This window comes from Crinia signifera, chromosome 6 (assembly GCF_055691185.1).
Source record: "Crinia signifera chromosome 6, ASM5569118v1, whole genome shotgun sequence".
In the NCBI taxonomy this organism is placed as follows: Eukaryota; Metazoa; Chordata; class Amphibia; order Anura; family Myobatrachidae; genus Crinia; species Crinia signifera.
In genome coordinates, this window is record NC_139222.1 from 71323595 (window position 1) to 71338757 (window position 15163).

Below are 15163 nucleotides of genomic sequence, written 5' to 3' on the forward strand. Positions count from 1 at the left end.
AGAATTTCAGTCTCTTTCTGTAATCGATAAGTATGGTGTCAGACAGCTGATACAGGCTTGGGATTACACCCCTATCTTTTCAAAAGGTCTAATGCGACCCCTTAACTGAATCAATGTGTGACACAGATGAGGGCTACTGCATTACTCTGGTCTGAGAGGGTCTCTTACCCTACTGTCACTGCTGCTGTACCCCTGGGATTGTGTCTTCCTCCTACCACACCAGGACAGAGCACTGTCTGTCTGTCTGTCTGTCACTCACTCCCCTACAGTGTGCTTTGTGTAGAACATGTAAGGGATGTCATTTACTGCACAGCCCAACAGTTTGTGTGAATAAAGCCTATCCACGGACTGCAACAGTTTATGGCAAGTCATCAGCATTATCTGAATGTACAATATGTATACCTCCTGCAGCACAATTAGTGCATTCGTTGTTGTTGTTATTAATCATTTATAATAAGAGGAGGATTGTGACACCATAATCATGGGTGAAATCGAAGGCAGACTAGGCACTTTTTTTATTTTTACAAGAATAAACGTTAATGGTAATCATATAGTTCAGAGTCGTAAATGATTCTATCCCTGAGAGGAGAATGGATGACAGATTTATGTGTGGTGCTGGGACAATCTGATTCTCATTTGCATTACTAAGCATAGATGCCCAGGGTCAAGTTTCAGTACCAGGTTTTGCAGATTTGTCCTTGGAAATGTCTCCGTTTCCCATACTGCCAAACTGCACAGTTCCTATATTTTGAACGCTAAATGTAAGGGTCATTATTTATTTTTATTCTCTGTTGCATTCAAAATGATTGAGAAACTAGAGTGCGCGGACCTACTGGGCATTCAATTTCTATAAAAATGGCGCGGCGGCCATTTTTTCTGGCAATATTCGTATCGCTGCTGCTCCAGCACAATGTTGTGGGGTCTGAGCAATAGAGCGCAGATCACCAGTAAAATGACCGCCCTGCCATTTTTCTGATGATTTCGGCAGTTCTCCGCATTAATAGGCCGGGTGGGTCACTGAACTTTTGGGAGCCTCCTGGCCAGTCCAGGAGAGTAGGCAAGTGAGCCTTAACCTCTGTGGTCCAGTCCACAGGCCATTGGTGCAGGGTGCGCACTGCACCTGTAACAAATCTTACGATTCAGAACAGAACTAGCCAAAGTCAGCATACACACACACACACACTGCAATCTTGCTAAAGACTGAGCAATCTATCGCCCTTTTGGTCGTATATGATTTATCTATGCTCCTGTACACACTAGAACAACATTCACGCCTGTCCATTCTGAGTTGGATAAAAGTGACATCATATCAGTCTGACATATCATTTGTCGTTCAGATTGCCGTACACATTAGGTGTTGCTAGGTTTGATGTGCAGCACATTATACCTGAGGATATCAAATGCAACCACGAGTGATTTAAGCAATATGTAGGTCCGATCGAACGACATCCACTCAGTGTTTGCCCAGTTAATGGTGTGTACACACGTGAGATGTGCTATGCGATGCGATCAGATCGCATTGCACGGCATGCATGCGATGTGCATACAATTTTGACTATATAGTGCAGATCTGCCCTATATAGTCAAGGCAGCCAAGACTTTCTGCCGTGCGATACGGGAGCGCGCATCGCGATCGCAAGGGTTAAAACCCTTGCGATCATGCGATCTGCGTGCGATACCGATGCGATTCTGAATATATAGTCAGAATTGCAAGGTGATTGTATCCGTGTGTACACACCATAAATTCAAGGCCGGCGCCACCACTAGGCAGCTGGAGAGCGGCAGTTTGCCCCTCACCCCCAGCATGGAGGGTTAGCGAACTGTGTAAAAAACTTGCCGCAAGCCGGAGCTCGTCTATTTTCATCATCAACTCGTGGCCACGCCCCCTTCTCACAGCTCGGCGGCCAGGTCATTGAATCCCGACTGCCCAAGCTCCAGGCGAGCAAAACGAAAATGGGACAGGGGCACGGCTGTCGAGCTTGCTCGACAGCCGTTCCCCTGACATTGAATACCCCCCATACAAATTGAATACGTTATCCCCACAGGATCTTAATGCTGACTTAAGTAGTTTTATAAAGTTATATTTTTATAATGTATTCTAAATAGTTTTTTAATTACCGTATTTATCGGCGTATAACACGCACAGGCGTATAACACGCACCTTCATTTTAAGAGGGGATTTCTAAATAAAAACTTTGAAGCAAAATAAGGGTTGGAACCTGCTGCACTATATAAGACACTGTACTGGAATCTGCTGTGCTATATATATATATATATATCAGGTGCTGACAGCTGTTAATAAATATCTGTATACAGATAAAGCACAGCAGAAGCCAGAGAGATTCACTCATCATTCCCGCCCCCCCAGGCCCCAGGTTTATTACAGTGTTTATTAACATAATGGATTATCTGTAAAATCCACCTTGAATAACAGCAGGGCAGCACAGTTAGCACAGGAGGAAGGAGTCACTGTGCAGGTCACTGGGAGGAGTTTTATGCGTGCTGCTGCTCCGAGGACCCGACGGTGCGCAGCAGCAGCAGCAGAGAACACGCGCTTGGTAGGCGCCGCCTTGGATGACTGCGCGCATTACAGGCGCCGGGTGACTGCGCGCATAACAGGTACAACACGCGCCGGGTGACTGCGCATTACAGGTACCGTACCCCGCCGGCTGAAATTACCGCACAGTACTGCCTGCATTACCGGTATATCGGAGTATAGCACGCATATCGGCGTATAACACGCACCCATCTTTTCCCCCTATTTTCAGGGGGAAAAAAGTGCGTGTTATACGCCGATAAATACGGTAATTCTGCTCTTTATATGTAGTTTTTCTGTGTTTTTCTTTGTATACATTTTATATGTATGTATTGGAGCTGAGTGCCGGCTATTTGCATTTCTGTATGTATTTTTATGTATGCATGTTTGTTACATGTATAATCCTCTCTATTTTTTTGTTTCTTCTTTATGTCATTTTTATGTGAAAGTCGTAATTATGAATTTTGATCAAAATGACCAAGACCGGAAATAGATAAATCATGAATGACATGTGGAACGCAAATAATGACAATGTGTACACGTATGTGATTAAAGGTATACATACAACATTTTCTACAGCGTAGCAATAAAACGTACACTATAATGGATGTGTATCAGTAAGTGAGTTGAAAGCATCTTGAAAAGACAAACATGGACAATTCCAAAGAAGATGGAAGAGAAAAGCTTCCATTAACCCTTTTATTACTGCAATTATGAAATATAGGTTTTTCTTGTCAAGATGCTTTTAACTCTCTTACTGGTCTACATCCATTATAGTGTACATGTTATTGCTACACTGTAGGATATGTTGTATGTATACCTTTAATCAAATACTTTGCACATTTTCATTATTTACCTAGTAAACATTTTCATTTATGCTTTCCTTGTAAGAGCTTCAACCAGAGTTAAATATCTAAAGGATGGTATAACTCCTTTAACTAAATGGGACAAAATTGACAAATTGGGAGGATTTCTCTTGATCAGACTGTGATAAGTTAGAAGATGATGTTCATCAAAATTAATTAACTTTAAATTTGCAGACGAACACAAAAACGCTCCGTTGTGGGTGGCTCTCGGCGTGTGTGTGCATTGTGCAGTACTAATTAATTAATTAATAAACTCCTCCAGACCAGCAATTGCCTACAGAGAGTACAAAGGGGCCTGTGATGGTGGAGTCAAAAGGGGACGAATTAATACTCTGTGAGGATAAGGATGTACGGTACTTGTGTACTAGCACGGCGCCCACAATAATTAGTCGCCCGATTGGCATGCGATGTGATGCGATTTTGACCCATATATGATATTAAATTGTATAAGCACCCTAATGGGTGCTTACAATGCTTAAATGCACCCCCTAAGTATAAACGTGAACCCGAAGTGTGGCGAGCGCAGAGAGCCCACGAGGGGCGGCGGTACGCGTCCTACGACCTTTTCATACCCCCACTATCCACGTCGGCGTGGAGTTGATTTTATAAAGTGTGGCGGGCGCAGCGAGCCACCGAGCCCGAAGCGTGGCGAGTGGACGCGTATACCTGTGAAGCCACTGAGGGGATGTGGATACCTGTGAAGGTATCCGCGTCCCCTCGCGGGGCTCGCAGCGCTCACCGCGCTTCGGGCTCGGTGGCACGCTGCGCTCGACACACTTTATAAAATCAAATCCACGCCGACGTGGCGTGGGGGTGCATTTAAGCATTGTAAGCACCCATTAGGGTGCTTATACAATTTATAATCGCATCCCATCGCATTGTATGGCATTGTATGCCATATACAATGCCATACAATTTTAAAATTGTATGACATTGTAGAACATCGGCCGATATCGCATCGCATGCGATATGGTCTGCGATGTGATGGGCGCAGTGCTAGTACACAAGTACCGGATGTACACACTGAAGGGGGTGAGGAATCGGAGGATGAGGACAACATCTTGCCTCTGTAGAGCCAGTTTGTGCAAGAAAAGATTAATTGCTTCTTTTTTTGTGGGGGCCCAAGCAAACCAATCATTTCAGCCACAGTCATGTGGCAGGCCCTGTCGCTGAAATGATTGGTTTGTTAAAGTGTGTATGTTCTGTTCAACATGTGGGAGGGCCCAAGGACAATTCCATCTTGCTTGTCTTTTCTTTGTATGCCATATAGTCATGGGGTGCTGCTGCCTGTCTGCTGAGCTGTGTAAAAAGCTCAGCAGAGGCATGTGTTTGTGCCGCCTACTTGTGTCTCTTAGTTTAGTCATCCAGATACCTGGATGCAACTTTTTGGCCTAAAAATATTATTGTGAAGTGTTCAGAATAGACTAGAAATTAATATTATTGAGGTTAATATAGTTATGTAAGAACATAAAAAAAAGATTTCTGTGATTTTAGCTGTTTTTTATGGTTTTTTTTTTTTTTTCAAAAAAAGGCTGGTTTTGTAAAAACCAATCCAGATCCAAAATGCGAAAGGAGATCCAGATCCAAAACCAAAACACAAAACAAGTGTCAGGTGCACATTTCTAGTAATGAAGTATCATATACATAATATGACAATCTGAATGTCTGTACAGTGTTATTAATAAATAAGAGTGCATATTTATCATGTAATATACAATTAACTACAGATGCAAAAAATAAATGTATAAAATAATAATTAAAAAAATGCATTGCTGCATTTAAATTAAAAATACCTCTGTGAAGCTGCTATACCACCTGTATTGTTTGAAACTAACCATACAGTATATGTCACTGTTAGCACTGTATCAATTCATCTTCCAACTTTGATCAGTCAGCCAGAAGCAGAATGGGCATAACGCCTCTTTCTGTCAACTTGTACAGGATAAATCTGGAGATTACAGTAGGTTCATCAGACATTATCATTAATAAGACTGGCTGTCACAGATCCTGGGACAATGCAATGTTCCCTCTCAGCTGCTAATCTACATACATATTTTTTCCTGCGATCATACTGAACAGAAGCAGAAGTGAGAGACTTGTTTCATTACTTCTAGCCAGGCCAGCCAACAAGGTGGGACAAAAGGGACACCTCTACATTTCCCCAGTGTTTGGAGGAGCCCCAGGTACAAAAAATGGGGCCACACAGCCTATTAATAGTTTTTACATTGTCTGCTCTGCCTACGTCTGAATTACACGCTGCAACCACCATGACCCCACTTTCCTCCTTCCCTCACTCTGTAAATTGGTCCTGTCTCTTCCATAGTCCCTCCTCCGTTCCCGGCCTCACAACATCATTATGCTGCCTCTGAGAAGCAGGCAGACCTCCGTTTGCCCAGACACACATTATACATGTTATCTTATACTGAACAGGAATATGGTGTATTTTCTACAGTGCTAATGTAAAATCCCACTGGCACTAGGTATGCATAATTGCAGTCACTGTGTATAGTGGATCACACTTCTTCTCCTCCGGCTGGTCATGGGTAAGGCACTGGTACCAGGGGGTCCCCTGAATAATCAGGAGTTTCATTACGGTTGCAGTGTGGGAGTGGACTACAGGTGTCAGTGCAGCGCAGGAAAGAATTGGGCGCCAGGCCATCTCATAAAACAGCAATAAACAGTTTATTGAACATATAACAGGGATAACTTCTGAACACTCTCCTCCAGCACACAGCATAATGGTTATATTAGATCACGTATCACGCCAACTCCTCCAGCACATTATTCATATCGGTTACATCAAGGCACCTCCTCCAGCACATCACTTAATTGCAGCGGCATAAAGATGGCGAACAGCAGTTCATACCAGGGCATCCTGGGACCAGTAGTGCTACACATCACAGGTTACTGTCTCTCTCATGCATAACAAGGACTCTTGTCAATCGGGGGCTACTCAGCATGCCACGTGGCTTCGACCACTCACCCAGATATGTCTTCTCCTGAGACTCACTCCTGGCACTCTTCTAGGGCACCTCTACAGGTGGGCATCACCCTCTCACTGGACTCAGTACTGCTGCTCTCACACTGCAATCTCTCTCTCTGTCAGGTCCCTTGCTGGGACTGGCAGCACTCCCCACATGTGCTGTGAGGGACTCTCACTGAGGCTGCATTCTCCTCATATTTCTCTGCAGAAAAGCACCCACAGGTGCTGCTGTGAAGGGGTGCAACTTATGACTGCTGTTTCCAAAGCTGGGGACCATGGAAATGACAGATAGCCATTCCATGGTCCCAGCCAAGACCCATCCTTCTCCTAGCTTTTCCTCCTAACTTGTCCTGAATCTGCTACTTTCTACTTACACTTCCTGTCTTCCCCCTCTGCAGGAGGCTTGCATCACTGCCTGATCGCCAAGCTTCTCCCAATCAGTGCACAGGAAATAGCCCTAGCTATGCATGATAAAACTAAATAGTATTAACTCTTGCAGTACCAGGGTATTACATTAACAGTATTTACTATATATAGTTATCAAGGGGCCCGGACTGCTCTCTAATAGCCACAACCCTTTCTGGAGACTGGCCACAACCTTTTGGGCCCCAGTCCAACACTGAGAAAAAGACTGTGACACCTCTTGTTGATTACAGAGATTTAAAACTTCTCAACCAGTTATTAAATACACCACATATTTTTTTAATAGAGCAGATAGTAGTTCTCAAACTTGCTCCTCAAGAACCCCCAAACAGTAAATTTTTCAATACTTGTGTATTGATTTACTGCAGTTAATAAACTTGTAGTTGGCAGAGTGTGGGGGCCACACATAGCGGCACAGCGTGTCCCGTTCAGCAGGATCCGATGCACCGCAAGGAGCCTGCACACCAGTGTCTATGCGGCCGTCCACAAAATAGTGACAAAGCCACAGCAGCTGGGTCATTACCACAGTATTTTGCAGTAGGATGGGACGGCCAGATACGGGAATAAAACATACTGTACATTTTGATGTATGTTTTGCACATTGCAGATGTGCTGCCCTATGTTTTCCCTGAAATCCGGTCAGCAGTGGCTGGATCCTGTTCTGCAGGATTTGGCCCCCTGCTGTGTTTGACCCCTCCTTCTTCCTTGCAGCCAAGCAAGTCCCGCTGAATGACCTCTATGTGTGGCCCAAGCCTGAGCTGCCATTCAGCACTGTGTGCAACTTCTGTCTGTAAATTTCTGAAACAGTGGCTGTATATGGGTGGATTTGTACTGCAGGCCTAGATAGGGCATCGAAGGAGCCATACACTCTTTTCATGGTGTCACGCACCGCCATTTTATAGAAATAACAGAGCTTGTACTTGGCAATTTGGTTCCCAATGCAAACAGTAAAAATTTGGCCCGCTGAAAATGTAAAAATAAAGAATGTACATGTACTTATGGCGTGTCAATTCCAAAAAGGGTGTGTGGCCTCGCTGCAAGGCGTCCTTGCCACATGCCATAATGTTCATTAAGCAAGAGGACTCACACCATAATGCTCAATAGACAATATGCCCCACACTGTAATGCTCATTAAACATTATGCCACACACCATTATGCCCATAAGACATTATTCCACACACTGTAATGCCCATTAAACAGTATGCCCATTACACATTGTGCCTCATACTGTTATGTCCATAACACATTATGCCACATACTGTAATGCCCATTACACATTAGGCTACATTGTAATGCCCATTGCACTTTATGCCACACACCGTAATCCCTGTTGCACTTTATGCCACACACCGTAATGCCCATTGAACATTATGCCACACATTATAATGTCTGTTATATATGGAATGAGTTCAGATTCCTGGTGATCAGCATGCTGTTGTTCAGAATACCAATGCTGGCATCTCAACTGCAGTTAAAACACCACTAGAGCCAGAACTTCGAAACACATCTTGTTAACATCCAACAATCTGACCGTAAGTATGCTAGGATGGGTTAGGGTCAGGCCTGGGGGTTAGGTTTAGGCACTAGTGGTGGACTTTGGGGGGGGGGGGGGGTAGGTTTATGCACTTACAAGGGGGGCTTAAGGTTAAGCACTAGTGGGGAGAGGTTAGATGCAAGGCAGGGTTAGAGGGAGAGGGTGCCCCACAATTTAGATTGCAGCAACGGTTTAGAACAGAGGGTATTGACTGTAGGGCAACAACGTTACTGCCCACAGACTCCTGCTGTCTTTACAGCAGCACCACTCCCACACCCCTTGTTTAGGCCCTGATTTATCAATATTATGTTTACAATAATTATTTGTTTTTAACTTTGTATGGAAGGGTTATTGAAGGAGAATTTACAAAATTAGCCTCACTATTGTAAAACTCCATAACATGCCCAGGAGATAGATTGTCTTTGTGTGCCAGAGTAGCCATATACCAGGATATTCTGTGGTTTTGGGTTATGCCCATGGACTGGCACTGCTGGAGTTATTTCTAAAGCAAATTGCCTGATAATCCCAGCACACTTACGTAGTAATGGAATCTAATCTATGACCAAGATAAATATATATTTTTATACATCCGTAAGGGAAGAAGAGGCCTATTGCCCCCCATGTGGACATGCCCTCCAAATGCTGAGCCAATGAGGGCAAGGCTTCATTAGAATTGGGAAAACAGTATTGCTGAAAATACAGTATAGGTAAGAAGGATAACTTAAGGAAAAAATAAACAGTTTAAGGTTTTTCAGAGTACATGGCAAAGAGAGAAGAATAGGTGAAATTTATATAAAGTAAAGTATAAAGTAATATAAAGTAAACTAGTGATATAAGCCAAGAAACATGGAGATTCCTGACAGCAAAATGAGGATAATGGAGGATAGGTTGTAGTAAGGACTGTGCAGGTGACCTAATATTTGAATGCATGAATGAAATATAATTAGATTTATATACACATAGGTTTTTGTTTATGGCATATTTGTCACCTCTTCATGCTGAGAGCATTCCAATGTCTTTCACCATTCCAACACCAACTTTCCATGTACATAGGGCGGTCTGAGCATCCAATGACACAATTTGCACCGACTTGTGTAATAATAGCCAAGCACCCACTTTACAGTGCTGGCAATCTTGGCTTTGCATAGTGTGATTGTGCCATCATGCCCCCACCCGCTGCATACCCCTTGCCAACCTGGCTCCCAGAATGTCTGCAAATGGTACTGGTGGTGGCTGTTGACACTGATGAGGCTGGAGAGACCACAAAAGGCCAGATGTATCAAGCTTCTAAAAGTGATAAAATGGAGAGTGACAAGCAGCCCGCCAATCAGTTCCTACCTATCATTTTTCAAACCCAGCCTGTAATATGACAGTTAGGAGCTGGTTGTTTCTCACTCTCCATTTTATCACTTTTTGAAGCTTGATACATCTGTCCCTAAAGAAGGAACATAGATGGCAACAGCAGGAGTTTTGTCTAATACCATGATCTCACTGCCAGTGAGAAATACACAGCTTTTCCCCGGCATTTTAAAATGCCGGGGACTGCAGGGAAGGACCCCTGTTCTCACTGCAAGGCAAATTCCCGGGTGAAGAAATTCTACCCGGTAATTTGCCTTTAACACAGGGTTTTCTGCAGTGTGAACGGGTCAACCCGTGTCTGCATACCCGGATCGCAAACATGGGTAAAAAGAAGGGTTTTATCCATGTATGAGATCCAGGTATGCAGGCACGGGTTGACCTGTTCAACCCTGTTCACAATGCAGAAAAACTCGTGTTAAAAGGCAAATTCCCGGGGCGACATGCTAGACCCGGGAATTTGCCTGCAGTGAGAGAGGGGTATAAATCAATTTTACATTCTGGATTCCTGTTGTGGATTCCTGTTCTTTTTGTGTGCACTGCATACCATTACTCTTTAGTCTGCATCAATTCCACCATGGGTGTGCTTTAAAAGGCAATTAAAGAGATCACTTTTATTGTCAAGTAGCTGATTGAACTGTCCTTTAATTTGATTACTAACAGTGTATATGAAACACATCCTCTTCCACTATCAAATCGTTTAATTAAATATCTTCATTTCTGTTCTGCTCCTGAATCTCATCAAGGTGCATTTGTAACTCTTTTGGTTTATTGGCCTTTAAGACCAGACAAGATACCGCCTTTCAGGATATTTTATACACTGACTGATACAACCTTCTTGTTGACCTTTCAGATGTTTATCTGATTTTGGAGTAGAACCTGGGGCTCAGACATTGACAGTCCAAAGCCTGAAAACAAATCTAGCTCTGAAGAGACAATCTTGTCTTGGCATCATTGATTTTTAATTAAACATCTACAAGCCGCTTAATCTCATTATGGAACGTTAATTGACATTCTACTTAACAATGCAAAAATAACACATTTGAAGCTTGGCTGCTCTCCTGAAGAACACAATCGATAGATTGTCAAATACATGTTTTGGATATTATAATAAAGCCACTATTAAACCATGAAGTGGTGTTAAGACCTGGTGTCTTATGTAATAAACTGCAAGATACAGACAAGGATGCAATTATGGGTGAGAGACCATTTTTTTTTAAAGGTATCAGCTTTTGTCTTTTAATTATTGCTGCTCAAAATACAGGCTCACTTGCCAGATTAGCACCCGTGTCTGTGCCTCACAGGTTATTACGTTCAGCCCCTGGTTTCTTGATTTCCTTGGCAGTGCTAACTGAAAGTGCCTCTTACTTGGTCTCAGCTGGTTAATGACTTCTGTAATTTTTCCCCCTATGTTAGATTTAAAAACAGTGCCAGACTCTGTGGATGGCCCTTGCTGGTGGCTAGTAAGCAGCAACCACTATCGCTGCAGCAGTGCCTCCTGGAGATTCTTTTAGAGGCACTTACAATGCCATCTGCACAGCTTTTTCAGGAGGCTCTGAGCTGTGCTGTATTACTCCAGTGGTCCTGTCATATCTACCTGACATTATGGTGTAATATGCTTAGGGGACGGCACCTGTATTTGACATTCCAGAGACCTGTTACGACACTGGTTATGTGTAAATCCTATTAATTCAATTAAGATAGTTTACAGCATTAATTTTGCCCCTCAGTCAATGAGAACTACAAAGGTCTCACATTAATGAAGAGATGGTTACGTTTGTGTATTAAGTCTATCAGAGACGAGTGGATTAAAATTAATTTCTTTAGTCGTGGATAAAGAGTTGGAGATGTGAATACCAAGTTATAGGATAACATCTGTCCTCCAAATGTATCTATAAAATTTATTTCAAATGGAAAAGTTTATGTGCATCCATATTGAATGGCAATGCTTTAGATTTGGAGGTACTGTATTGAATTTATAAAATAAAGCTGCACTGGAACTCTCATGATACTCTCTACAACCTCATGTACAATAGGTAAAGAAGTTGTAGAATTTGTAATAAATAATAGGACATTATCTGCAAACAAGCTTAATCTATGAGTAGAAGACCCCACTTGTAATGGTCCTTGTACTTGAACCTATTCTAATGGCTAGGGGCTCAATTACATACATAAGAGGAGATAGTGGGCATCCCTGTCTAGTACCGTTTGAAATCTTAAAAGTAGATTTATTTTTATTTATTAATAGTTTCTTATATAGAGCATACATATTCCGCAGCGCTTAAGGAGATGAAGAAAAGCCATTGCTAACGTCGAACGCTATGAAAAAGACAGTATCCCACCTCTTAATCCAATTCTCCACAGAAATTCCTGGAGAAAGCCCCAGTGGAGTCTGTTGAACACTTTTCCAGCGGCAAGGGAGAGGAAAATGGCTTCCTTTGCAACACATTCGGCAAGGTCAAAGACACGTCTCACGTTGGCTGTTGACTGCCTGACTCTAACCTACTTGGTCCGAGTGGACAATTTGGGGAATCAGGGGGGCTAATCTATTAGCTATAAATTTAGAGTACATTTTTATATCTGTATTAAGTAAAGCTATCAGCCAATAATTTGGACAACAGGAAGGGTCTATACCGTGTTTATGGATAGTGATAATAGCTTTCCCTCAGGTACCACTATTTGTTGCATGTTGATATAGTGGAGTAAGAATTAGTATAGCCATCTGGACCAGGAGCCTTTCCCAGTGGCAAAAACCTGATAACTGTCGTTATTTCCTCTTCTGACCATTTTGAGGGAATCTAATACTGTAGGACAGTGGTCAGGGAACTTGGTCCTCATTACCCCACGCAGTGCATGTTTTGCAGGTCTCCTCACAGAGGACCTTATTCTGGTTGCGGCGGCCAAACGTACGTACGTTCCGTATCAGCGTACGTTTCCCGTACGCGGATGGTGAGCGAAAGTCCATCCACAAAACATCCGCATATGGACGGTCACAAACACAGACAAAGGGGAGTGGCGTACACTTGAGCGTACGCCACGTACACGGACGGATCACCGCTTAGACTCCGACAACTGGCGTACAAAAGAGCGTACGCCACCGTTTATGGACGTCTCTCGTCCGTTTTCCCACCGACATCTTGCGGCTATCTGAGCGTACGCCACCGTGCACGGACGGGTCTCTATTGTTTTCAATGGAAAACTCAGCGTATGTCACCGATCGTGAGAGTGAGCGTACGTCCGTGCACGCTGGCATACCCTTCACATATATGGACCTGCTAATCTAGCCTTTCAACTATGATTAAGCCAATTAAATGAAATTCTAATTGTTATTCAATTATTGTTTTAGATTACCTCAATTGTCTACCTTAATGAACAGCCTAATAAAAATATTGATTAAAGATTGAGTGTGCTGCTGTTTAAAGTATATGAAAACACTTACTGAAGGTGTATAAATGTTTTAAAAAACCTACCTTAGCATATATAAGCAGGTCTTAAAATGATTCTTACCTTAAATGAAACCAACCTTTACATGTAGAGAAGTGTAAAGTGTAAAAAGATATGCTTCCAATATGTTTGAGTGCTGTGTGTGGCTTGCAGGTAGTGAAATAATGGTTTTGACTTAATAGGCTGCAGCATTGCTTATTACATTCAGGTGTATGTGTTTGAGTAGTAATCAGCATTAATTAGCAGACCCAGGCGTCCGCTCTCATGCGGTATCTGTAGGGGTGGTCTGGAGGTGTCGGTGCCGGCCACCTGTTTTGTTTCCGAAATGCATGGTGCTTTCGCCGATCGAGCGGTAGTAGCACCGTACATTTTTTGTGCACAACCCCGTGTACGCCCATGTTTACGCCTAGTTTTCCTCATTATTTCGGCCGCTCCCCTCAACACGCCCCTATGCCGCCCACAATGACCGTACTCTTGCGGACAGGTTTTTTCGCACGTAAATAACCGTCCGTGAGCGTTGTGCAGTCGTCGCGCCTGCGCATTGTGGAAGGTACGCATGCGCAGATCAAAAAAAAAACCCGGAACGTACGCGTACGGCCCAGCCGCACGAACCAGAATAAACCCCAGAATCACAAGTGAAATAATTAACTCCACCTGCGGACCTTATAAAATGTGTCTGTGAGTAATTAGTACACCTGTGCACCTGCTGGGTTACGTGCAAAACATGCACTGTGTGGGGTAATGAGGACCGAGTTCCCTGACCACTGCTGTAGGAGAAAAGGCTCAGGTGGAGGTTCTGTAAGAAGGAATCTATTAAAAGGGAGTCGCTTGTAAGGTGTCGTAATCAGGGTTGAGATTATATAGTTGTTTATAGTAGTCACCAAATGCTTCCGCTATGGCAGCTGGACTAAAGGGCCCCCATACACTAGCCGATTTTGGTTAGATTTCGGCCAGATCAGTCGGATCTGGCCGAAATCGGACCAAAATCGGCTAGTTTTGATGTCTCCTCAGATCCGATGCGCGGTCCCGTGCACATCGGATCTGCGTCGGGTGGTTGGACATGCTGCACGTCAGACCACCCAACTTGGGACCTAGTGGGGCGGCGCGGCGGTGGAGGGAGCAGGGGGGGCTGGGGATGCTGCGGGGGACACAGGCGGCATAGAGCCGGGCAGGGGGAGCCGGGAGCTGTCAGTACTGAATAAAAAAAAAAAGCCCATACAATGAATGGGTGGCCTGTGATTGGCTGAGCACTCTCTCAGCAATTGGCTGAGAGAGCGCTCAGCCAATCACAGGCTGCCCATTCATTGTACAGGCTTTTTTTTCTAGCACTGACAGCTCCGAGTCCCGGCTCCCTCTGCCCGGCTCTATGCCGCCTGTGTCCCCCGCAGCATCTCCAGCCCCCCCCTGCTCCCACCAGCAGCCCTGCTCTGTAGCCCCCCCCCCCTGCTCCACGGGTTTTTTACATGTGATAAATCGAGACGATTTATCACATGTAAAAAATGGCACATCAAGTGCCAATCTAATCAAGCTCCCCCGGGGAGCAGCCGGGGAAGCTCAGGGGGAAGTCGGGGGCGACTTGTCCTAAGGACAAGTCGCCCTAGTGTATGGGGGCCTTAAGAAGCTTCTTGCCATCAGAGGATTGATAGTGATTCGATTTCTAGTCTGATGCAGTCGCAGTTTATGAACTACACAATACACTTTTTTTTATAAATGGGAATTGGGTATCCCTATTGGGATTAAGGAAAGTTTTGTCCTTTGATTACTTATGGTTTTTAACTTTTGTTCTAATAATAGTACAAGAATGCAAAAATTAAGCCAAGGTCTTGTTTGCAGTGAAAACTGGACACATGCCTAGGACAGAACTGTATATAAAGTATTTATTTTTATGTTAATTGTTCTTTATGTAAAAAAAAATTCTTGCAAAGTTAAGAGTGTTAGACGTACCTCACTTATGCCTAATGGGGGTGCCGGCTGACTGCGGGGGTCCACAACCCCCAAAGAGGGAGAATAGAACCTGTGG

The 15163-nt window shown here is 43.8% G+C and overlaps 1 protein-coding gene across 3 annotated transcripts in view; it reads left to right on the forward strand.

The window, feature by feature from the left end:
* The window catches only part of LOC146007712 (heparan-alpha-glucosaminide N-acetyltransferase-like), a 394310-nt gene that overhangs the window by 54373 nt on the left and 324774 nt on the right, over positions 1-15163 (forward strand). The window lies entirely within an intron of this gene.